Genomic DNA, 26,834 nt, shown 5'->3' on the forward strand with positions numbered 1-26,834 from the left:
ATACATGGGAGATTGGTTCCAAGAACCCCACGTGTAATAAAATCTTCACATACTGAAGTCCTGTAGTCAGCCCTGCAGAACCCCGCAGAACCTGCCTGTAGGAAAACTAGGGTTTTGTATCCCACAAATACATTTTTGTAATTAGTGCATTTAGTTGGAAAGAAAATAGACATAGAAGCAGACCCATGTAGTTCAAACCTGTGTTGTTCAAGAGTCAAATATAATTAAGGAAAATATAGCAAGAAAGATTACTTTTAGATTTTCTAGTTGCTGCAGAGACCAGTAAGAATACTCATCACCTCCGATGACACACAGATTCTGTAGGTTCAGTGTGGGTGCGATGTTATGGGTGGGCATGGTTAATATATTTGTTACAAGAAATGTAATAAGTTGTTATAATTTTCCCCTTTCTGCAACATATGGGCATGACTTACTGCTACTTTCAAATATATTATCCAGATTCTACTATTATTTTAAACTTGGTAACTCATGGCCAAGAAGAAAGCAACTTCTGACTCCTATCATCAGTTCCAAAGTCTTTCTTCCAATTAAAAGCAGTTACCAGTGAACATCCAGTCTTATGACTAAAACGCATGCATTCTTTCTTTTTAATTTTCAAAAGAGAAACAATGATTATATAAAGAAAGCTTCCTAATCAAGAAAAATGTCTTTTCTCTAACTAAAACAAAAGTGAATGTGGAAAGGAATCTTCAATTAAGAACGGATCATTTATTTTCCCTATATATTATTACCTCCTATTTCTTTCCATTTGGTTGGATTTCAATAGAAATAACTTTTATGTTAAGTTTGTTTAGCCTTAGTTTGCTATAAAAATACAAACCATGCCATTATTATTGATGAGGGTCGGCCACCCAGGATGGTCTTGAAAAATCATTATATTCAAATGTGCAAATTCATATCATTATATGAATTAAGGTTTGCTTATGTATGAAAGTAGCAATGGGATTAGTATAAAGTCATTAAAGATTTTTAGGAAGAATATGTTGTATTATAACATGCTCTATAGTTTCAATCAAGGAATACAGTGCTCTTGGCCTCAGTTAATGGTGTATTTGTAAGAAATATATTCCTATTGCATAACTTCCCTCTAGCTCCAGCATTTAAAAAGAAACCATCCAATAGGTCTTTTTCTAGAAATTGAGATGGGTAAGAGAAAGAGTGTTAAATATTACTTTCTTTAGGTCCTCTCTTAAATGAGGAAATTTTTCAAATGATGTGTAGGTAAGACATTTATTTATTTTATTTTTGGTTTTTTAATTTTTATATATTTAAGAAGAACAAGTGCAGATTTCATACATGCATGTATTGTGTCATGGTGAAGTCTAAGCTTTTAGAGTACCCATCACCAGAATAGTGAACATCATACCCAATAAGGTTGATATCTCAAGCTGAATAATGATGTGGAGTCAGGGAGTGGAATAGAGAGTTGACTCTCCTAATCACCGGAGTGGATCATCTGTATTGCTCCTGGAAGCTGAGACCAAAGCCTCTATTTCTCTAACACTTTACAGTCAAGAAGCAGTTGAACTGTTATTTTTTTAAAATAATAAAATATTCTAAGATATCATTAGTCATGATTATTAGTCATGGCCATAGGTTCCTGAAGCTTAGAGGATGAACTCACCTCAGTAAAAGAAGAAAGGAGGCCAAGCACTATGGCTCACACCTGTAATCCCAGCACTTTGAGAGGCCGAAGCAGGTGGAACACCTGAGGTCAGGAGTTCAAGACAAGCCTGGTCAACATGGTGAAACCTCATCTCTACTAAAAATACAAAAAATTAGCCAGGCATGATGGTGGTCACCTCTAGTCCCAGCTACTCCAGAGGCTGAGGCACAAGAATCTGTTGAACCTGAGAGGCGGAGGCTGCAGTGAGCCAAGATCATGCCACTCTACTCCAGCCTGGATGACAGAGGTAGACTGTGTATCAAAAGAGAAGAAGAAGAAGAAGGAGAAGGTGAAGGAGAAGAAGAAGAAGAAGAAGAGAGCAGGAGGTCTGTGAGAAATACTCAGGTTTTCGGTGAATGGCACTGTACACATTTCTTAGAAAATTAAATAATATGATGAAGACTCTTTTAAGGACAACCTACTCTGTGAGTGGACTTTAAGCTTTTGCCCATTGCTGGGATAATGCCTGGAGTGTTAAAGGTGGCAAAATATGCTACAGCCAAAATATGCCATTTTGACATTAGGATAACATTGAGCTACAGGTATTTTTAAACAAAAGCAGCAAGTACACAAAGGGCTCCATGAGCCTGCCTTTTTTCTTCCTGAAAGCAGGACATGAAACTAGAGGGTGTCCTCCCTGTGCAATCGCCTTTCCTTTTTCAACCTATTATAAAAGTATTTAGGTTTTGCCAATTCTTTGGCTCTACATTACCTAATGAGGGCACCCATGTCAGGCAAAACTTATATTAAGTAAATCTGTGTGCTTTTCACCTGTTAGTCTGTCTTAGATCTGTTTAATTTTTAGGCCCAGCTGAAAAACCCCAAGAGAATAGAGGTAAAATTTTGCCTCCCCTGTGGTTTTCATCCTTGGCTACACAGTGTTTGCCAAAGAGAGGGTTGGCAAAACATGGCATACATTTTTACTAACATTTAATTGAATGAGCATTATAATCTTCTCCTAAATGCCTCCAAGAATTTAGAGTAGTATTGTTTTTAATCCGGTACAAAAATCTCATTGAAACAATTATCATTTTATTATCAGAAAGTACTACATAACGGAGTCATATCTATATCCCAACATATCTCTCAAATGAACAAAACTTCAATGATAAGATTACATTCCATTCTTTGTGACACAGTTCTACACAATGGATCTCTCTATTGCATGTCTCTGCAATAGCCATACTCTACAAAGAACATAAAATGTGTGTGCTATTTGTGATGTGTGAGGGGAAGCACACTGAAGTAACATATCGAATAGAATATTTATTCTTTTTTTTTTTTTTTGGTTCTTAAATAAAGATGAAATTTTTCTTCAAATTCTCTTTGCCTTTCTTACTTCAGATAAAATGTGGCTTAGGCACCAAATCAACTACCAAAACAAAAGCACCAAAGAGAAAGATTTAAAGCTGGAAGGTGAGGATGGAATAAAGATCTGTACCTGATCCTGATATCTGTCACCTACTCATTTTCTTCAATAGATCCCAATGCTTTTTAAATCACTAAATGACTGCCAGCACATTGGTTGATTCATCTGAATGCTTTCAGGCTAGGAAAACGTTTCAACAGAAGCCTTACCCTTGTATGTAAGGGTCCTAAGCAGGAATATAACTAGAACTGTTTATTGATCCTCAGCAGTCCTATGCAGCTCTCCACATCCTCTGGGCCTGACCTCAGTTGCAACACAACAAGTCCCTCTAGACAAATATCTGATATATAGTATCATTTGGAAGGGTACATTTGCACCATGTAGCAGTACATGGTAGGTTGAACGTAATTTAATTTCTTCCTCATATACGTTCTTGAAGCATTTTCTTAGTACTCATATTACTACATATCTTACTACCAGAATTCACTCAACTGGTTAGATTAACAACAACAACAAAAAAGAGGTTACAGATGAGATTAGTTTATGACCCATTGAGCAATCAGCAATAAAAAGACCAAAATAACAAAAATGCAGGGATTTTTTTCACAAAATTATTTTATGCCTCCCACCTTCTTTAGTTTTTTGAAATAATTGGATAATTAAAAAGATGACAACTCATGACAATCTTCCAATTTTATGATGGTTTTGCTAAACATGATAAATGAAACATTAAAAACTTCAATTTTTTAACTTTCACTTTTTAAGTTTACTAAATTATTTAATTATAGGATTGATATAACAATAGAAATGCAAGGTATAAGGAAAAAATCATTTACCTCCACCATTCTACTCTGGCTTCATCTCCCTGAGATAACCAGTGCTAACCTATCTATATTTATAGTTCCTACTTTCCTCTATGCTCACAAAAATGTGCTTACATACAGATGATTACATGATTACTTTTCTGTAATATGGCATGTGTTTCTACTTGATACTATGTCATGGATACAATTCCAAAATAATGTGTCTACAGGAGAGGTTGTAGTGAAAACATGCACCACAATATTTCCCAACATTCAGCTGCAGTTTCTTTCCTATCTTTCAAGAAACACCAATTAGTTTCATCACCACTGTTATATACCACAATTAATATTCTAGAGACATTAGAGTACTTGTACTCAGTGATTCAATTATTGTTCCAGGATATTTGCATAGGAGAAAAGAGGTCTAAGCATGTCAGGTAATTTCTCCATGACCTTTAATGACCGAGAGTGGTGGCCTTCCTTTCAATACCAAATCTCTTTTTCCAAACTGACACTTTTGTGAAGGCATACACATGCATGTTTATGCGAGCACACACACACACACACACACACACATACACTGAATCCTGGGTGGTTAATCTTAGGCAGTTTCTACTGTTTCTGTGTTTTAGTTTTGTTGGTTGGTTGGTTTTTCGGCCTTCTTATCATCATAAATGTCTTTGGCTTTAGAAACAACTGCTTTTGCTTATTTGGCACACTACTTACTTATTTTTCTGCCTTGGCCAAACTACTTTATAAACCAATCATCAGCAACTTTGAATATAGTCATTAGTACATGTAAAATTATACATATGCTTTAAATCTTCACCAGACTGATCCAAATTTGTATCTTGGTATTTTGAATGTAATACACTGCTATACTCAGGGTATAATTCATGTAATAACTTATTTAATAGGAGAGAAGAAATGAAGGGAGGAAGGGAGGAAGAGAAGAAATCAAGGAAAAGAGAACGGGAGACAGAAAGATATAAACAACAAAAAATACATATTTAGCATCAACGTTTAAAAGATAATAATTATCTAACTAGCAGAGGCCACAGATAGAGCTCCCAATATTTTGAGATAGTTTCATGTTACAGGTTTTCAAGCACAAGTGAAATTATAAGGACATGTGTCAAGGACAATTATGTTGGTGAGAAAACAGAATTTATGAACCCTTGATTTTCTTCCAGTCCCTAAAGCTCTGATTCCATGTTGCATCTACGGCTTTCCAGATGCCTTGGCTGTGACTTTAGTGATTCAGTAATTATTCTAAGCAGAGAAATCTGTAGATGAGATGTGTGGAGTTAGGTAAACTTTACTGTAATGCTCAAACCACATAGTAGAAAAATATTTACCAAGTTAACATCTTAGAGTCCCAGATCTAATCCAGAGAAAAGTAAAACATACAACTATCTTCAGAGATATAGTATACTGTATTTAATTATAATTTGTTCTGGCTTATTGCTTTTCATTTTACAAAATCCACAGTGATGTGGTTTACTTAACCAGATTTTAAAACCCAGGGCCATAAAATGCTGATAACTGTTTCAGAAGAGTGCAGTGGCACTCTAGTTTATAAACCCAGTGACTTCTTGCTGCTCATGTTTTAGTGCAAACAAGTAGATATTTAAGGGACATTGAAGTAAATAACTGTTGTGTATCATCATCATAAAACCATTGAATAATTGCTGAAATAATCTGATTTTGTTTAAGAGTTGGGTGATTGATGAGTTGGCAGTTATTTATGTCTTTCTATAGGTCTAAATTTTAAAATACACCAGATATTTAAGTTGAATGTGACGTTCTCTCCTAGGCAACTGCTAAGCTTAATTTATTGTACATGTACAAATTTACTTGATACACCAATGCACTTTTCAGTATCTTAAATTAATTCCTCATTAACTGAGTTTTATTTTACTGAGTTGAATACCTGTATAGCACAAAAACAGATTCCAGTTCTTTATTTTCTTCCAAGTAATGTCAACAGCTTTCATTCCTTCAGGGTATGAAGGCAGGGTGTTGTGTATGCCTGTGGACTGGTAGCAATAAAAACAACATAAAATTAGTTAAAGAGGAAGAAGGAGAATTGGGAGATTTTGTGTGCTGCTTTTACTAATCTAAAAGAAATTGTTAAAGTCATTTACTTTACATTCTCTTTACGATAATTGACTCACACAACCCATCTTTTTTTCCTCAAATAATTTTGCAATGATCAAAGTAGATTGGATCTTTCTGTGGCTCTATCTGTTTATTACAAGCACAATTATTCAAGTAACAGATAGGGAAGTAATTCATAAACATGCACACCCAATCAGGTATAAATCTGCAGATGCTCCATTAGTAATTAAAGATAATATTTCAAATACGGTCCATATTTTTTGCAAATAACAATGTATTAAATATTAAGTTTTTGATTAGACAAATAAAATTTCAAATCAATCGGAAAATAGTACTGGAGGGGAGGGCATAATTATTAAGAAAACTATTATTGTATGTAAGTATTTCAAAAAATTTAAAGGACTTCATTTTGAAAGATCAAGTAGGTTTGACAAGTATTTACATGTGAGTGCATCATGCCTGTCCAGCATTATATCATGAAATATTTTACATCATGGATCAATCTGGTAAACTATTAGCCATGATTCTAAGTATGCCCTTTTGGGTAGGGAGAGGAAGAGGGTACATTTAAGATCTAAAGAACATCGTGATCTATGGTTTTGAAAAGCAGGAATAAAGAGAAAGAACACAATCAGCAAAGAGAAATACCAAATTCCTTCCACAGAAGAAAGATAAATGTAATTGGCCAGTTTTGAATACCTATGTGTCAGGGACCCAGTTTCTTTCTAAAGATAATAAAGTAAAAGATGCCATTGTTTTACTTCAAGAATCAATAATCTAGTATGAAAATAATACAATTTTAATAAAATAGAGTCACAGAATGTAAATGATACTTTAGGCCACCCTTGAGAACTTCAGATTAGGATTTTTTTTACCCTGTATTTACTCAGTGAGAACTCAGCATAGATACAAATAAGAATGTTGCTATTTCTTTGTTCCTTGTTCACATTGTGAGACATGCATAAACTCTTGCAAGAGCATCCCTCAGGCCTGCCCTCTGGACCCAACCCTAAATTTGCTAGGCTAAGTTAGCACAGTTAGCCCGACTTTTAACCACTAGCCTCCTCCACTGAACAACAAACTCCATCAAAGCATAATGCTAGGATTTGCCTCTTTTTACTTGCCACTCATATATGTTCTCTAAGTAATGCAAGGGAAGACAGACAAACAAAAATGAAAAATAAAATATAAAATACAAACCTCTGTAGTTAGGAAATAAAGAGTAAAGAAATTTTAGGTACACATATATTCAATGTATCTCAGTTCTCATATTTATTTTTTTTATCTACACCAAATCAAAGAACAATTGCAGAAAGGGTAAGAGGAGAGGGAGAGAGAGAGACAGAAGGAAATGAACAGAAAAAAAGACTCTAAGTCATGCAAAAGACTTCATAAGGAGGAAGTACATCGCAAGCTGAACTTCAATCAGCAATCACTTCTTGGGTGTAGAGTAGCAGATTTATTTGAAGTGTAGCCTCTTTTTCCCTTGGTGGAATAAGACTCTTACTGTAGCAAAGGGTTTGAGTTCTTATTTTAAATGTGATAAGGAAAACATAGTATGACTGCTAGTTAGAGTGATGTGGTCCATTTACAAAGATTCTTAACTTTGGGAGACATTTAAGATTCCAATAAAAACCGTATACCTCCCCAGAAAACTGTAGATGCATGTACTTATAAAGTCTTGTGCATACAGCTTCAAAGTGTTCTCAAAATCCTTGCAGCCATCCAGGGATCAAGGTTTGGGGTATCATGTTGTCTTTATCTCATCTTCATCTCCAATAATTACGGTAATAAAGGAAAGAAGAAAAATATGAACCTCCTACTGGGTGTATACAAAAATCTAAGGAGTGGCATCTGACTGGATCAGATCGATGCATGCATGTCATAAGAATCTAGGAAGCACCAAGTTGAGTGAGATTAATGAGCCCGCAGCCCCATATTCCATTCCTAAGAGTGGTATTAAGAAATACTGGCAAGCAAGGGACATACCCTAATGGTTTTCTTTTTAGCTAAGAGGCATTAGAGTTCTTCAACCAAATATATCTTTCTCATAATAATCTAATTTCTGTCCCTACTCAGTAGACAAAAATATGCCCAAACTTGTCTCTTTATTGAACTTCAGAAGGAGAGTAAAAATAAAAAGAGAACAAAGAGATGGCTGTGACAGACTTGTCACTCTACCCTGATCTCAGCTTTTTTTCCCTCACAAGAAACAAATATGCTTCTCAGGTGTGAGAAGGTAAAGACAACATGTAATACCAAAGTAAACTCATTGTATTCTGACAGCCCTCACCAGAAGCCAGAAAAAAAAGAGTACATTTAAATATCTCATTAAGAAGTTTATTATACCTGAGTAACTCAGAGGAATCACGCACACATTCAAATGTGTGCATCTCATAACTCCAAAATAAAATCAAAATTCAATGAAGCACTCTCAAATAATGGTTTACTAGAGAAAAAAAAATTAAAAACTGGGACAAGGTTGCGCATTTAACCAGTGTGCTTATATTATCAAAATGAGTGGATTTTCTTCCTTGAAAAATTTCACACATCAATGGTAACATAAAGTTCAGTAATTATATTCTATCTCCTATCTTTCCAACACTGTGTGATGCAGTAATTCTTCTGTGTCAAGATGTGAAGCAGCTGGGAATTGAACAAAATTAAAACACATTTCACATAAGTCGTGAGCTGAGATTACCTCTTTTGCCCAAGTGAAAGCATCGAAGAAAAAAAGAGTAAAAGAAAGGAAAGTCTTTATAACAACAGGCCTTTAAAATAATTATCCCTGCATTAAAAATACCAGCAAACAAAATTCTAATACATCCGAATTGTCCTTTAATTTTTTTTGTGTGTGTGTGATTTTTCAAAATGTTTCTTAACATAAAACATCAAGGTGGTTGGTTGAATAGTAAAATTACATTGCATCAGTTTCAGGATATTAGTTCAGGTCTAATAAAATTTTAATAGAAATATGTTTAATGACTTTAACTTACTGCTGAATGAATAGTACTCTGCAGGATTTGATAGTATATGACTCGAGAAAAGATTATTAAGAAGAAATATAAGGCACTTTTATAAAAGATATTTGCAGGAAACCATTAGATGATACAGAAAATCAATAATGCCCTAGTGCCAATTTCAGCAATATTAAAATTACAGTGCTCGTTGATATTTATGATGCTAGAGCTACCAAATCATTTCATTTTTATCTTTCACTACATTGGCATTTTTCTTTGTTATCTAGGACCAGTTGCAAAATTTGATCCATGCCTTTAAAACATGTTTTACAGATGATCCTGTTTCTAAACAGCTCTTCTAAGGAAGAACTTTAACAGTCTATTCTTTATACTTTCAGTGTATAAATGGATCGGTAACGTTCTTTCCTTTTAGGGAAGGCATAATAATTGTAAAATATTAAGACATTGAAAATGGATCTTGGTAGAACCAAATAAATAGGACTTAATAAACAGAGTTGCTCAGCTTACTTTTTTCCAAGAAGAAAAGAAAAATGATAGTCTAGCCTCATTATCTCACATGTTTAAAACTGAAGTCCAAGCGGTAATGAATTGTTCAAGAGTGAAATTGTGTATAGAGTGCAAACAAATATCTTGATTTTTTGCCATGTCCTTCTCCAAGTTCCCCCAAATTATCATGCAAACAGGAATATAGAGCTTACACTTATTTGGCTTTTGAAGTAACCCTGTGATTTTTTTTAACTGGCTAGACTATTATAAACAATGGAATTTAGATAAATTGGTAGAATCAGAAGAAGAAATAATGAATGGTGAAATACTGTCGCCACCATTTTTTGACTTGGTGCCCTGGATATAAAAAAACAAAAACTATTTAACTACATGTCCCAGCTAGTAGGCTTCTCCACAGGTAAGGAGACACAAAAAGATAACCCACTGGTAGGCTGTCTACAATTGCTGTCTCCAGCTTTAAAAGGACAAAAAAAGTTTAATGATTTCCCAAACCCTGAACTCCTCGAGTTATAGAATATAAAAATAGTAACTGCCTGAGGCAATGTCATCTCACTGGTGGCTTCCATGAATTGTGAAGTCTGCGCCAGTGATAAGAGGCTGGGAGAAAACTTTCAGATCTTAACCCGTGCTAAAACTCTTATGAGTCAAGCTTTTTCCATAGTAGCCAATCGGATAATTTTTAAGCATTAAATTCACATACACTAACACATGTAATAGCAACAACAGTAATAATAAAGGCTAGAGGGAGGGTATACATTAACTCTTAACGGAATCTGAGTCTACTGCCTATAAAGATAAACATGTGTTAATTACATATAAAGCTTTCTGCAGGACCATAGTCTTCTTGAACTTAGAGGGGTTGAGGGATAAAAGGCTACATTTTGGGAACAGTGTATACTGCTCAGTATAAGGGGTGCACTAAAATCTCAGAAATCACCAATTAAGAACTTTTCCATGTAACCAAAAACCACCTGTACACCAAAAATCCTGAAAATTAATAAAATAAAATAAAAAGTCATTGCTAATACTGCATTTTGGCTTAAACATTTCTCCAACTTCTTCTACCATCCAGACCAGTGTATCATTTTTTTCAGGATCGTATAGAATTTTCCAGACTTCATTTTCTAGGTCAATCTGAGAACCAAATATAAACATGCGAAATATGTGCTAATGCTTACCATTTATATTTTCTGCTAGTTGATAGTTATTTTTTTATTTTTATTTTTATTTTTTTTTCTTTTTTTTTTTTAATTTATTTATTATTATTATACTTTAAGTTGTAGGGTACATGTGCATAACGTGCAGGTTTGTTACATATGTACACTTGTGCCATGTTGGTCTGCTGCACCCATCAACTCGTCATTTACATCAGGTATAACTCCCAATGCAATCCCTCCCCCCTCCCCCCTCCCCATGATAGGCCCCGGTGTGTGATGTTCCCCTTCCTGAGTCCAAGTGATCTCATTGTTCAGTTCCCACCTATGAGTGAGAACATGCGGTGTTTGGTTTTCTGTTCTTGTGATAGTTTGCTAAGAATGATGGTTTCCAGCTGCATCCATGTCCCTACAAAGGACGCAAACTCATCCTTTTTTATGGCTGCATAGTATTCCATGGTGTATATGTGCCACATTTTCTTAATCCAATCTGTCACTGATGGACATTTGGGTTGATTCCAAGTCTTTGCTATTGTGAATAGTGCTGCAATAAACATACGTGTGCATGTGTCTTTATAGCAGCATAATTTATAATCCTTTGGGTATATCCCCAGTAATGGGATGGCTGGGTCATATGGTACATCTAGTTCTAGATCCTTGAGGAATCGCCATACTGTTTTCCATAATGGTTGAACTAGTTTACAATCCCACCAACAGTGTAAAAGTGTTCCTATTTCTCCACATCCTCTCCAGCACCTGTTGTTTCCTGACTTTTGAATGATCGCCATTCTAACTGGTGTGAGATGGTATCTCATTGTGGTTTTGATTTGCATTTCTCTGATGGCCAGTGATGATGAGCATTTTTTCATGTGTCTGTTGGCTGTATGAATGTCTTCTTTTGAGAAATGTCTGTTCATATCCTTTGCCCACTTTTTGATGGGGTTGTTTGTTTTTTTCTTGTAAATTTGTTTGAGTTCTTTGTAGGTTCTGGATATTAGCCCTTTGTCAGATGAGTAGATTGCAAAAATTTTCTCCCATTCTGTAGGTTGCCTGTTCACTCTGATGGTAGTTTCTTTTGCTGTGCAGAAGCTCTTTAGTTTAATTAGATCCCATTTGTCAATTTTAGCTTTTGCTGCCGTTGCTTTTGGTGTTTTAGACATGAAGTCTTTGCCCATGCCTATGTCCTGAATGGTACTACCTAGGTTTTCCTCTAGGATTTTTATGGTATTAGGTCTAACATTTAAGTCTCTAATCCATCTTGAATTAATTTTCGTATAAGGAGTAAGGAAAGGATCCAGTTTCAGCTTTCTACTTATGGCTAGCCAATTTTCCCAGCACCATTTATTAAATAGGGAATCCTTTCCCCATTTCTTGTTTCTCTCAGGTTTGTCAAAGATCAGATGGCTGTAGATGTGTGGTATTATTTCTGAGGACTCTGTTCTGTTCCATTGGTCTATATCTCTGTTTTGGTACCAGTACCATGCTGTTTTGGTTACTGTAGCCTTGTAGTATAGTTTGAAGTCAGGTAGCGTGATGCCTCCAGCTTTGTTCTTTTGACTTAGGATTGTCTTGGAGATGCGGGCTCTTTTTTGGTTCCATATGAACTTTAAAGCAGTTTTTTCCAATTCTGTGAAGAAACTCATTGGTAGCTTGATGGGGATGGCATTGAATCTATAAATTACCTTGGGCAGTATGGCCATTTTCACAATATTGATTCTTCCTATCCATGAGCATGGTATGTTCTTCCATTTGTTTGTGTCCTCTTTTATTTCACTGAGCAGTGGTTTGTAGTTCTCCTTGAAGAGGTCCTTTACATCCCTTGGAAGTTGGATTCCTAGGTATTTTATTCTCTTTGAAGCAATTGTGAATGGAAGTTCATTCCTGATTTGGCTCTGTGTTTGTCTGTTATTGGTGTATAAGAATGCTTGTGATTTTTGGACATTAATTTTGTATCCTGAGACTTTGCTGAAGTTGCTTATCAGCTTAAGGAGATTTTGGGCTGAGACAATGGGGTTTTCTAAATATACAATCATGTCATCTGCAAACAGGGACAATTTGACTTCTTCTTTTCCTAACTGAATACCCCTGATTTCTTTCTCTTGCCTAATTGCCCTAGCCAGAACTTCCAACACTATGTTGAATAGGAGTGGTGAGAGAGGGCATCCCTGTCTTGTGCCAGTTTTCAAAGGGAATTTTTCCAGTTTTTGCCCATTCAGTATGATATTGGCTGTGGGTTTGTCATAAATAGCTCTTATTATTTTGAGGTACGTTCCATCAATACCGAATTTATTGAGCGTTTTTAGCATGAAGGGCTGTTGAATTTTGTCAAAAGCCTTTTCTGCATCTATTGAGATAATCATGTGGTTCTTGTCTTTGGTTCTGTTTATATGCTGGATTATGTTTATTGATTTGCGAATGTTGAACCAGCCTTGCATCCCAGGGATGAAGCCCACTTGATCATGGTGGATAAGCTTTTTGATGTGTTGTTGAATCCGGTTTGCCAGTATTTTATTGAGGATTTTTGCATCGATGTTCATCAGGGATATTGGTCTAAAATTCTCTTTTTTTGTTGTATCTCTGCCAGGCTTTGGTATCAGGATGATGTTGGCCTCATAAAATGAGTTAGGGAGGATTCCCTCTTTTTCTATTGATTGGAATAGTTTCAGAAGGAATGGTACCAACTCCTCCTTATACCTCTGGTAGAATTCAGCTGTGGATCCATCTGGTCCTGGACTTTTTTTGGTTGGTAGGCTATTAATTATTGCCTCAATTTCAGAGCCTACTATTGGTCTATTCAGGGATTCAACTTCTTCCTGGTTTAGTCTTGGAAGAGTGTAAGTGTCCAGGAAATTATCCATTTCTTCTAGGTTTTCCAGTTTATTTGCGTAGAGGTGTTTATAGTATTCTCTGATGGTAGTTTGTATTTCTGTGGGGTCGGTGGTGATATCCCCTTTATCATTTTTAATTGCGTCGATTTGATTCTTCTCTCTTTTCTTCTTTATTAGTCTTGCTAGTGGTCTGTCAATTTTGTTGATCTTTTCAAAAAACCAACTCCTGGATTCATTGATTTTTTGGAGGGTTTTTTGTGTCTCTATCTCCTTCAGTTCTGCTCTGATCTTAGTTATTTCTTGCCTTCTGCTAGCTTTCGAATGTGTTTGCTCTTGCTTCTCTAGTTCTTTTAATTGCGATGTTAGAGTGTCAATTTTTGATCTTTCCTGCTTTCTCTTGTGGGCATTTAGTGCTATAAATTTCCCTCTACACACTGCTTTAAATGTGTCCCAGAGATTCTGGTATGTTGTATCTTTGTTCTCATTGGTTTCAAAGAACATCTTTATTTCTGCCTTCATTTCGTTATGTACCCAGTAGTCATTCAGGAGCAGGTTGTTCAGTTTCCATGTAGTTGAGCGGTTTTGATTGAGTTTCTTAGTCCTGAGTTCTAGTTTGATTGCACTGTGGTCTGAGAGACAGTTTGTTATAATTTCTGTTCTTGTACATTTGCTGAGGAGTGCTTTACTTCCAATTATATGGTCAATTTTGGAGTAAGTACGATGTGGTGCTGAGAAGAATGTATATTCTGTTGATTTGGGGTGGAGAGTTCTATAGATGTCTATTAGGTCTGCTTGCTGCAGAGATGAGTTCAATTCCTTGATATCCTTGTTAACTTTCTGTCTTGTTGATCTGTCTAATGTTGACAGTGGAGTGTTGAAGTCTCCCATTATTATTGTATGGGAGTCTAAGTCTCTTTGTAAGTCTCTAAGGACTTGCTTTATGAATCTGGGTACTCCTATATTGGGTGCATATATATTTAGGATAGTTAGCTCTTCCTGTTGAATTGATCCCTTGACCATTATGTAATGGCCTTCTTTGTCTCTTTTGATCTTTGATGGTTTAAAGTCTGTTTTATCAGAGACTAGGATTGCAACCCCTGCTTTTTTTTGTTCTCCATTTGCTTGGTAAATCTTCCTCCATCCCTTTATTTTGAGCCTATGTATGTCTCTGCGTGTGAGATGGGTCTCCTGAATACAGCAGACTGATGGGTCTTGACTCTTTATCCAGTTTGCCAGTCTGTGTCTTTTCATTGGAGCATTTAGTCCATTTACATTTAAGGTTAAGATTGTTATGTGTGAACTTGATCCTGCCATTATGATATTAACTGGTTATTTTGCTCATTAGTTGATGCAGTTTCTTCCTAGCCTCGATGGTCTTTACATTTTGGCATCTTTTTGAGATGGCTGGTACCGGTTGTTCCTTTCCATGTTGAGTGCTTCCTTCAGGGTCTCTTGTAAGGCAGGCCTAGTGGTGACAAAATCTCTAAGCATTTGCTTATCTGTAAAGGATTTTATTTCTTCTTCACTTATGAAACTTAGTTTGGCTGGATATGAAATTCTGGGTTGAAAATTCTTTTCTTTAAGAATGTTGAATATTGGCCCCCACTCTCTTCTGGCTTGTAGAGTTTCTGCCGAGAGATCTGCTGTGAGTCTGATGGGCTTCCCTTTGTGGGTAACCCGACCTTTCTCTCTGGCTGCCCTTAAGATTTTTTCCTTCATTTCAACTTTGGTGAATCTGGCAATTATGTGTCTTGGAGTTGCTCTTCTCGAGGAGTATCTTTGTGGCGTTCTCTGTATTTCCTGGATTTGAATGTTGGCCTGCCCTACTAGGTTGGGGAAGTTCTCCTGGATGATATCCTGAAGAGTGTTTTCCAACTTGGTTCCATTTTCCCCCTCACTTTCAGGCACCCCAATCAGACGTAGATTTGCTCTTTTTACATAATCCCATACTTCTTGCAGGCTTTGTTCATTTCTTTTTCTTCTTTTTTCTTTTGGTTTCTCTTCTCACTTCATTTCATTCATTTGATCCTCAATCGCTGATACTCTTTCTTCCAGTTGATCGAGTCGGTTACTGAAGCTTGTGCATTTGTCACGTATTTCTCGTGTCATGGTTTTCATCTCTTTCATTTCGTTTATGACCTTCTCTGCATTAATTACTCTAGCCGTCAATTCTTCCACTTTTTTTTCAAGATTTTTAGTTTCTTTGCGCTGGGTACGTAATTCCTCCTTTAGCTCTGAGAAATTTGATGGACTGAAGCCTTCTTCTCTCATCTCGTCAAAGTCATTCTCCGTCCAGCTTTGATCCGTTGCTGGCGATGAGCTGTGCTCCTTTGCCGGGGGAGATGTGCTCTTATTTTTTGAATTTCCAGCTTTTCTGCCCTGCTTTTTCCGCATCTTTGTGGTTTTATCTGCCTCTGGTCTTTGATGATGGTGACGTACTGATGGGGTTTTGGTGTAGGTGTCCTTCCTGTTTGATAGTTTTCCTTCTAACAGTCAGGACCCTCAGCTGTAGGTCTGTTGGAGATTGCTTGAGGTCCACTCCAGACCCTGTTTGCCTGGGTATCAGCAGCAGAGGCTGCAGAAGATAGAATATTTCTGAACAGCGAGTGTACCTGTCTGATTCTTGCTTTGGAAGCTTCCTCTCAGGGGTGTACTCCACCCTGTGAGGTGTGGGGTGTCAGACTGCCCCTAGTGGGGGATGTCTCCCAGTTAGGCTACTCAGGGGTCAGGGACCCACTTGAGCAGGCAGTCTGTCCCTTCTCAGATCTCAACCTCCGTTTTGGGAGATCCACTGCTCTCTTCAAAGCTGTCAGACAGAGTCGTTTGCATCTGCAGAGGTTTCTGCTGCTTTTTTGTTGTTGTTGTTGTTGTTGTGTAGCTGTGCCCTGTCCCCAGAGGTGGAGTCTACAGAGACAGGCAGGTTTCCTTGAGCTGCTGTGAGCTCCACCCAGTTGTAGCTTCCCAGCAGCTTTGTTTACCTACTTAAGCCTCAGCAATGGCGGGCGCCCCTCCCCCAGCCTTGCTGCTGCCTTGCCGGTAGATCACAGACTGCTGTGCTAGCAATGAGGGAGGCTCCGTGGGCGTGGGACCCTCCCGGCCAGGTGTGGGATCTGATCTCCTGGTGTGCCTGTTTGCTTAAAGCGCAATATTGGGGTGGGAGTTACCCGATTTTCCAGGTGTTGTGTGTCTCAGTTCCCCTGGCTAGGAAAAGGGATTCCCTTCCCCCTTGCGCTTCCCAGGTGAGGCGATGCCTCGCCCTGCTTCAGCTCTCGCTGGTCGGGCTGCAGCAGCTGACCAGCACCGATCGTCCGGCACTCCCCAGTGAGATGAACCCAGTACCTCAGTTGAAAATGCAGAAATCACCCGTCTTCTGTGTCGCTGGCGCTGGGAGTTGGAGACTGAAGCTGTTCCTATTCGGCCATCTTGCTCCGCCCACCTATTTTTTTATTTTTAATGAGCATTCCTTGGATAGTGTTAAATCAGACATTGGCAACCTCCCAAAGATGGAGAAGGGGTGGGCTTTCAGCCTGTCACAGGCCCATGGGTTTGTTCCTGATTAGATCCCCATTCCTGCTGCTGTCCAGAGCCACCACCAACCTCCCCAAGAGTCTGATTTATCACCCTGAGTGAAATCAGAAATTCACTGTAAAACCGTGCCCCACCTCCCTCCAGCTTCCTGGGGTCTGGCTTTTGAAAAGGGATGGGCCGGGCATGGTGGCTCATGCCTGTAATCCCAGCACTTTAGGAGGCCAAGGTGGGCGGATCACGAGGTCAGGAGATAGAGACCTTCCTGGCTAACATGGTGAAACCCCCTCTCTACGAAAAATACAAAAAATTTGCCAGGCGTGGTGGCCTGTAGTCCCAGCAACTCTGGAGGCTGAGGCAGGAGAATGGCGTGAACCCAGGAGGCGGAGCTTGCAGTGAGCTGAGGAGATCGGGCCACTGAACTCCAGCGTGAGCGACAGAGCAAGGCTCCATCTCAAAAAAAAAAGAAAAAGATAAAAAAGAAAATGGATGAATATAGAACATTGGTGTTATTATTACCTCTGAAAAGATTACTAGTCCTTGGTCTAGACTATAATTATGTTTGTTTACGTTTAATAGCTATCTTCCAACTACATAAATTTCCCCATTCCAACTTTTATGTTTGTGCATGTAAATATGTTCATTTCTAATGAGATAAGATTAGTTTTCTTTTTAATTTGTTTACCAAGTGTGCTAACCATAAAATCCTCCACAAATGCCATAGATCAGGGGTCCCCAACCTTTTTGTCACCAGGGTCCAGTTTCATGGAAGACAGTTTTTCCACTAGTTAGATTTTCATTAGGAGCGTGCAACCTAGATCCCTCTCATGTACAGTTCACAATAGGGTTTGCGATCCTGTGAGAATCTAATGCTGCTGCTGATTGGATAATCTGATTTGACAGGCGGCGGATGCCGGTCTACCGCCCGGGAGTTGGGGGTCCCTGCCATAGGTGATCTACCTGAGATCTGGATAGAGGAGGCACTCAATAAATATTTATTGCATTAAATAAGCATGCCAACTCACTGTACAACAGCAACCAACTCACTTCCTAGAAAACCAGGCCATTCAATCATCTTCTCGCCTCTCCTCACCACTCTCATACATAGGAGACTCCTCTCTATACCAGATCTTATCATTCCACAGCATTTTAACGTCCACAACTGTGACCTATTCACCACTTAAAACTAGACACAGCTTATATCCAATGTTACATCCTTTCAGACACCGTCTTGCCAGTTTTTTCTGCCCCTTGATCTATTTCCCCAATTAGAACCGTCAAACCTGCATCATTCTACATATTCCCTCTTCACTCAGTTTCACTGAAAGTGGGTAGAAGAAATATCACACAGGAATGATCTCATGATTTGGCTGATTCTTTCTCATTCCTCAAAACATGCTTCCTAAAACTTTCTCAGCTTATCCCCACCCCTTTTTTTTGTAAATTTATCTGCATCTAAGCCTCTCATGGTCTTCCCATCTTCAAAGAGCAGTCTTTATTTCTTTCAAAGCCTATCCTCACCTGCCCTTTTATTTTCATCTCCTTCTGCTTCCTCAGGGACCTTCCTTAATGGATTATCTCCTAGTTCTATAGTATGTTCAACCTACTTCTGTTCAGTGATTCTTTCACTATAATGTAGACATCTGCTTATTTAGAAAATCTTTCTTTGAGTCCTGTTACTCCTTCCTTTTCTTCCTGACATAGAAAAATAAATCATAAAACAAAAGTTCACTCCAATCCAAAGGAAAAATGTTCACTTCCTACAATTCATTCACTCAAACTCTAAAATTCTACTCCAAAAACCACTCTCACTACAATTATCAATATACTCTTTGATGTTGTATACAATGGATACATTTCAGACATGTTGGGGACATTTTCAGAGTAATGAAAGCTACTGACCCCTCCTACCTGTTGAAATGCCTTTGTTGGCTTTTATAACACAGTTTTCTCCTAAGTAATCTACTGCTCTGACCCCTCTGAAGTAGATAGCTGTGTTAATTCCTCTCTCTGTGTCCACAATAACATTTCTTTGGTTCCTTCTCAGCCAAAAGTTCCCCTAGTTTTCACATTCTCCCTGAGTATACCATCCATTGTTGCTATGCTTTTAAATTACCAACTATAGTCAATGAGCCAGATCTATCAGCAGATCAGACTTGTGTCTCCCTAAAAATTCATATGTTGAAACCCTAGCCCCCATTATTTTAAAATATGACTGTATTTGGAGATAGGGACTTTAAAGAGGTGATTAATAAGTTAAAATGAGACCGTGAGGGAGGAATCTCATCTCATTTGACGAGTGTCCTTAAACAAAGAGGAAATTTGTGCTCTCTTTGGCAGCATATATACTAATATAGGAAGGATACATAAAAGATTAGCACAACCCCTGTGCACGGTTGACATGCGTATCTGTGAAGTGTCTCATATTAAAAGACAGTGAAAGAAAGAGAGAGAGAAGTTTGAAACTTCTTGAAATCTGAACACACAGAGAGACAACAGGGATGTGTGTGTGTGTGCACAGAGGAAGGACCATGTGAGAACACAGCGAGAAGGCAGCCATCTGCAAGCCAAGGAAAGAGCCTCTGGAGAAACCAAACTTGCCAACACCTTGATCTTGGACTTCTCATCTCCAGAGTTGTAAGAAATCAATTACTATTGTTTAAACCATCCAGTCCGTGGTATTTTGTTATGGCAGCACTAGTAAACTAACCTGAGATCCTTCTCTTGAGCTCCAGATTCCTCAATACAAAACATTCTAGTTAACAAAAACTGAATATTTTGTAACTTCCCAAATCCTTGTTCGCAATTATATTCATTTTTCTACCCTCAAAATCTGATTCTCTTCTTTTATTCCTGTACTGATAGTAGGAATATAGCTAACCAGTTTCCCAAACCAGAAACCTGGGAGTTATCACTGGTACATTCAGTTTTTTCATCCACCAATTTTACTCGTTTACCAAGTCATGTTCATACTGCAAATCTAAAATCCATCCTCCTTCTCCATATCATTATTTCCCACTTAAATGTTTTATCAACCTCCTTGTTGGTTTCCCATCTTACTACAGCCAGAATAAACTTAGCAAAATGCAGATCTCATTATGTCATTCCTTTGCTATAAATTTTTCACTGGTTTTTCATAGCCAACAAAATAAATCCTAAGTCTTCATTATGGCATAAAATGCCCTCCACAGCCTAGTGACGGCATCCACTATCATCTGCCTTTCCCAGTCTATAGTCCAGGCATCCTGAATCACGTGAAGTTTTTGAAGGTTGAATAATCTTTCCTCCTTGCCTTTTTCCAGCCTTCCCTTCATTACCTGCCTTTTTATTAGTAGTAGTAGTAGTATTATTATTACAGGAGCCTCCCTCTCTCGCCCAGGCTAGAGTGCAGTGATGTGATCTCAACTCCTCTGCCTCCCAGGTTCAAGCGATTCTCCTACCTCAGCCTCCCAAGTAACTGGGACTGCAGACATGCGTCACCACCCTGGGCTAATGTTTGTATTTTTAGGAGAGATGGGGTTTCACCATGTTGTCCGGGCTGGTCTTGAACTCCTCACCTTAGGTGATCCTTCCACCTCAGCCTCCCTAAGTGCTGTGATTACAGGCATGAGCCACTACGCCCAACCACCTGCCTAACTATCATTCTTCTCCTACAAAAGTAAACACAGACGACATTTGTGGAAAGTCTTACTTAAATGACCTGCCACAGGCTAGCCTGATCTAGGCGCTGCTCCAGTAACAACCATGAGAGCTTTGTGTATATTAGTTCCCTATCACACTAGCATTGCAATAGACTCTTTACGTGTGAGTCTAAGGCACTGGATTTAAAGTCTTTGAAAAACCATGTCTTTGTATCCTGAGGGTCCGGTATGAATTCAATAAATGTAAATTGGTGGAAGAATAAATGAATGAATGAATGAACATATGAATGCAGTTTTAGGCATGTCAAATTCCTCATAGAATTTCCTGAGGGATAAGCCATTAGTAGACACAGATATATTCTGAGTCTGAGAATTTTCTTAGATAAATGTTTTCAGATAAACACCCTAATCCCTCAAGATATTAAATTTCCCCAACTCTTATTTAAAAAATACAGCCACTTCCTACAGGCAATTTATTGGCATATCTACTTAGTTCTGCAGTTTCATAAACATCTAATGTCATGGTCAAACACATGTGCCCTTAAGGCCAAGGTCCTCAAACTTTGTATTGCTTTATATTACTTATATTCTACCAGGTGAGTGTGTGTTGGAGGGGAAGTTCTTCTTTTCTCAAAAAAGTGAAATAGTAAAGTATACCTTTGTAATACAATTAATTCAAAATAAGTAGGCCCTAAGTGTGCATCACTTTGGAAAGCAATTATTTTGATTTTTACTAAAGTTTTATAATTACTATTCATTAAAATTTCATCTTATTCCAGCCTCCAACAGAAGTTAAAAAAAAAAAAAAATCTACCTACCTGCAGCTTTTGTTGAAAACATGAGTTTCTTTTCCTGCTTTTCTTACAAGTCTCTCAAATTACTCAACTTTCTTATCTACTAATTCTTATCTAGTAATTTAGAGTCACTACAAATTGTTCTTACTACTGCGACTTGCTAACTTCTTGGGCTTTTAACTGTATCATTCTTTATTGAGTTTCTACTGCTTTTTGTTTATTTGTTTGTTTGTTTTTAGAGACAAGGTCTTGCTCTGTCGCCCAAGCTGGAGTGCAGTGGCGTGATCTCGGCTCACTGTAATCTCTTCCTTCCGGGTTCAAGTGATTCTTCTGACTCAGCCTCCAGAGTAGCTGGGATTACAGGCATACACCACCATGCCCAGCTGGTTTTTTTTCTTTTTTTTTTTTTCGCCATGTTGGCCAGACTGGTCTCAAACTCCTGGCCTCAAATCTGCCTGCCTGGGCCTCCTAAAGTGCTGGGATTACTGGTGTGAGCCACCGCACACTGCCAAGTTTCTACTGTTTCTTAATGGTGAATGCACGTTTACATGAAGCATATGCCCAAGTCTCTGGAATATGTATAAGAATGAGTTATAGAGAGACTTCCTACCTGCTATAATACATACCTATTTCTATCTCAGGCCTGTGTGCCTGCAGCTAGAACTGTAGATGTCAGGAATAGGATGACCTCTCAGGTATTATGCTTGCATAAAACTTTGTTATTCCTCAGTTATCTCATTTATCATAGTATTATAATGAGTGATACAGCTGTTGTCCCCTTGACTAGTTTATAAGTGAGCATAGTGTCTTCCTACTTATCTGTCTTTATTATTTTTTATTTTTTGAGACAGAGTCTCTTCCTGTCTCCCAGGCTGGAGTACGGTGGTGTGATGTCAGCTCACTGCAACCTCTGCCTCTTGAATTAAAGCGATTCTCATGCCTCAGCCTCCCTCATGCCACTGCGCCCACCTAATTTTTGCATTTTTAATAGAGATGGGGTTTGGCCATGTTGACCAGGCTGGTCTTGAACTCCTGACCTCAAGCGATCTGCCCGCCTCAGCCTCCCAAAGTGTTGGGATTACAGGCATAAGCCCAACCTCTCTCTGTATTCTTAGCACCAGGAACAGCCTAGCATTTATAGATGTTCAACAAATGGTTGTTGTTTTAAATTGCTTTAGCCAGCTTCTTGTCTCTTGTCAATGTTGAAATAATTTTCCTTAACTTTTTGGTAGGGTAGAATCTTTTTTTTAAATGCTTCTTTTTAATTTTTTCAGTTAAATGAATGTTTAATCATTAACTGTAAACCCATTTTGGATGTATTTTACCATGTTTAGTTGCAGTTTAGACATCACTCAGTCCCACCATACTCTGCTCTGCATCACTGAATTTATTGCACCAAATTCAGTTCCTAGCTGTCTTTAAACTATATGGACTGTTAGTCTTTCTTGGTTATCCATATAGTTTGGAAACCTGTCTAGTATTTTATTTCTCTGACTCAAAACTCTATTTATTCATTTTAGAATGTAGGTATTGTATATTGGCCACAACTTCATATTTCTATTGATTATTACACTGTGATTCATATTGAGATAGATATATTTCAAGATACCAAAGATGAGTTATGAAGTGAACAAAAATCCTTATCAATGATTTACATTTATCCTGGGAAATACTATACATCTATTTGCCATGGTAACCAGGCTTGTTTTCTTACACCATTTCTTTCCCTTGCATCTCTGGCCTGTTTCAAAACATAATGACCAAAATGCTAACTAATACAACCATTTGATAATGCCGGATAGGAAAAAGAAAAAAGATTATGTAGCCACAATCTACATAAGAACTAAGCATGCACTTTCTTTTAAAGGACTTATCTGAAGTGATCTAATTGACTGTGTTGTTGAAGGACAGAAACCTGAGATCATAAAATCATAACTAGTGAGTTTGAATCCTGATTAAATAAACATTCATTAAATCCAATGAGTAATACCCATGGAAAATCAAGCAAGTGTGTAATCACAGTAACTTGAAAACTGCTATTCTTAATCTCAGGGACTCTATCAGTGATCAGCCTGTCAGGACTTAAGAGCAGAAGGTAACTATCACAAGGTCTTTGGAAAGGAATAAAGGCAGGAATCACAAGTAAAGGACCTGCTAGAATTTAGAGACAGTGCAATAGAGACAGTGCTACCAAAAAGGTATCTGTGAATAAATGGAAATGCAAAGTATTTACATGACTCACATCAGGGGGTCTTGCGTAGCCAGTCACCTTGGAATGAATCAGTACCAGGGAAGAGTAAACCAATAAACCAAGAAATTGATGATGAGAACTAGAGAAGAGTCATAAAATAAGGTCATGAACAGACCATTTGTGAGTCCCAAAGGTTCCATATCCTGCTAGTCTTTGTGAAATAGTTGAGGATAGAAGTGGGTCTGCTGTTCAGTTTCTGTGACCATTGGTGGTAAGAATTCAAATATATATCAAATACTCAAGGCTAATTTCACTGTTACTTTAAATTATAGAAATCTGAATATCCAGAATATAGAACACAAGATCCCCTCCTTCTGGAGACATCAAGAATATAAATCAGATGAAATCTGTTAGTCTTTGAGACATCACCTCTGATAATTACACGTGGTGTTAATACTTTCATTTTTGCTTTTGAAATGCTGTTACTTCAAAGACTAGCTGCTGAAGGAGAAGATTGCAATATAAATGAGATATTTAATTCCTAAGGTGCCTAATATAGGCTTATGTTTTAAAAGGAGATTCAAGCTTATTTCTAGGTCAGTAAAAACATGTATAGCAACTGTTATTTTAGGGTTCATGAAACTAATCAGTAGTCCATATACTTTAATCAATGTTGCATCTATATCCTTTATTGAAAACATAATCATTAATTTGTGGGCCATTTTTGTGGAACCGTCAGTGGAATAGATGGCCTTTATGAATTGAGACCAAGGCTGATCCTTCACGCAATTCACTGAAAATAATAAGCCTTATCAGAACAGAATACATTCACTGTGTTACATTTAAACATCATAATGATTCTTGAATATAAACTCTGAGATGGTTAGGGGGATCTGACCTTAGCAAGAACATCACTTACGTTCATACTAACATCTAAATAAGCATGGTGCATTCCTAATTTCCTGTATGCATTCAATTATATAAGAGTCAGTACTGTAAAAGTATGTTTTTTAATCCTTGGAGCTCTTCTACCATAGAGATGATTATATAAATATATATATGCATATATATATATATGCATATATATACACACACATATATACACATACACACACACACATACCTGTGTGTACATTTACAGTTCATGTATCTATAGCACTTTATATATAGTGTGTGTGTCTATATATATATACACATTCTCTCTCAATTGGGGCCTACTGTGAATACAAAAATCCAATTTCAGCTTGAGTTGTATATATGTTTACATTCACAACATAAAAAGTTCTGAAGCTTGACCCAATTGTGCTTGACTTTACTGTTATACTTGTAAGGTAACAGTACTTTCTAAAATATTGATATTGCCCTTAAACATTAAACTCTTCAAAGATACTAAATGTGGTACAGAATATATACAGACAATATGATGAGGCAGTTACATTGCTTACATAAACAGTGAAGTTTCCATATTTGGATGTATTTTCATTGTGTATATATTATTCCATCTGGTAGCCTACCCTGAGGGTTTATTTTATCACCCTACTTGTCCCATAAAGATTCTTGAGATTTTTATTGTAAGAAACAATGAAAATGCTAATTAGTTATATTTTTCATCGTAATCTTTTTTTTATACTAAAGGATCTCTCTCCTTTTTTGTTTCTGCTTCTATATGCTATTTCCAATGAGTTTTGTTGCCCCAAAGCTATCATTTTTAGGCTTCTAATATTGTTTTCTGTTCACAGGGCTTAATAACTACTTTTTAATGGATTCTGTTTACCTCAGAGGCAGGCATTTTGGAGAATTCAGCTTATATTAGGGCAGAATTAAAAAATTCTATGTGGCTTTGGGGGCTTCTTCCCTCAGAAAATTAAAATGGTTTAATCTTTTGACTGAAAGAGGAGCTGACATGATTCTTTTTAAAATGAGACACTGGGATTTGAAATGGATCACAAAAGAAGACAATCCTGCATGAATTTAAATGCATAGACAGTATATTTTATGCACATAATTATTTTAGCTCTTTTAATTATTATTTCTTACCTGCTTTTAAAAAAATGGCTGCCTAACCAAGCACTGGAAGTTGAGATTCTGTTGCTTCCATAAACATAACCACGGAGTCCAAGTCGCACATTCTTTTTTTGTTTTGTTTTTGTTTTTTTTTGAGACGGAGTCTCGCTCTGTCACCCAGGCTGGAGTGCAGTGGCCGGATCTCAGCTCACTGCAAGCTCCGCCTCCCGGGTTTACGCCATTCTCCTGCCTCAGCCTCCGGAGTAGCTGGGACTACAGGCGCCCGCCACCTCGCCCGGCTAGTTTTTTGTATTTTTTAGTAGAGACGGGGTTTCACCATGTTAGCCAGGATGGTCTTGATCTCCTGACCTCGTGATCCGCCCGTCTCGGCCTCCCAAAGTGCTGGGATTACAGGCTTGAGCCACCGCGCCCGGCCGCACATTCTTTTTAAAAGCTTCTTTTTCGACCTAAAATTTTCTCCATTCCTCTGTTCCCTTTAGTCATGAAAAGTCCATTTCATAACTGAATTAAATAATGCTAAATTTAGTACCCAAAAAGGGGTTCTTTAATGTATTCATTTGCTCATTTGAACACGCATTTATCTGTGCCCCTAATACCTGCATAGATTGATGGCAGGCACAAAGGGTCACCTTTTCATAGCGCAGTTAGTGATAGAATAAGGTAAAGGAAAAAGTCAGAGACGGTTTAGACTTCAGTAGACATAGATAAGAGAATTAAAAGGGAAAGCTGCATTTAATTTTAGAGATGATTAATTTGCATGAGAATAGTTGTCACCTACAAGACAATTTAAAGGAGAGCAGTCATTAACTGATATAAGAAACAATAGTCATCACCTACCACAATTTTTTATAGCCCAAACAAGGTACAAAACAGGGAGGACATTGTGCTAGAAGTTGGAATAGAAAATATATGATCCCCGCCTCTTTACTATCTGGCTGGGAAGACAAGATTAATTCCAGAAAGCATTATCTTCATTTTATCTCCACCTTCTCACTCCCTGGCCCTTTGTCAATATTTCTCCTCTGCACTCATCACTATCTGCCTTGTTTTAGTTATTCCTACATGCACATGTGATACTTGTGATACCAGACTATGAACCCCATGAGGGCAACAACTGTTTCATCGCCATATAAATAAAACCAGGCAGCATTCCTTACAACAGAGAACACATAACAAATATTAGTGAATGAATAAATCAAACTATAAAG

General features: G+C 37.6%; 1 protein-coding gene and 1 non-coding gene across 4 annotated transcripts in view; both read left to right on the plus strand.

Annotated features, from left to right (window-relative positions):
- KCND2 (potassium voltage-gated channel subfamily D member 2) overlaps positions 1–26,834 on the plus strand; it is a 493,308-nt gene that overhangs the window by 396,343 nt on the left and 70,131 nt on the right. The window lies entirely within an intron of this gene.
- LOC112621888 lies at positions 19,300–19,406 on the plus strand. Its single transcript, XR_003118821.1, has one exon. It is a non-coding gene; the product is annotated as a U6 spliceosomal RNA (small nuclear RNA).

This window comes from Theropithecus gelada, chromosome 3 (assembly GCF_003255815.1).
Source record: "Theropithecus gelada isolate Dixy chromosome 3, Tgel_1.0, whole genome shotgun sequence".
Classification (NCBI taxonomy): Eukaryota; Metazoa; Chordata; class Mammalia; order Primates; family Cercopithecidae; genus Theropithecus; species Theropithecus gelada.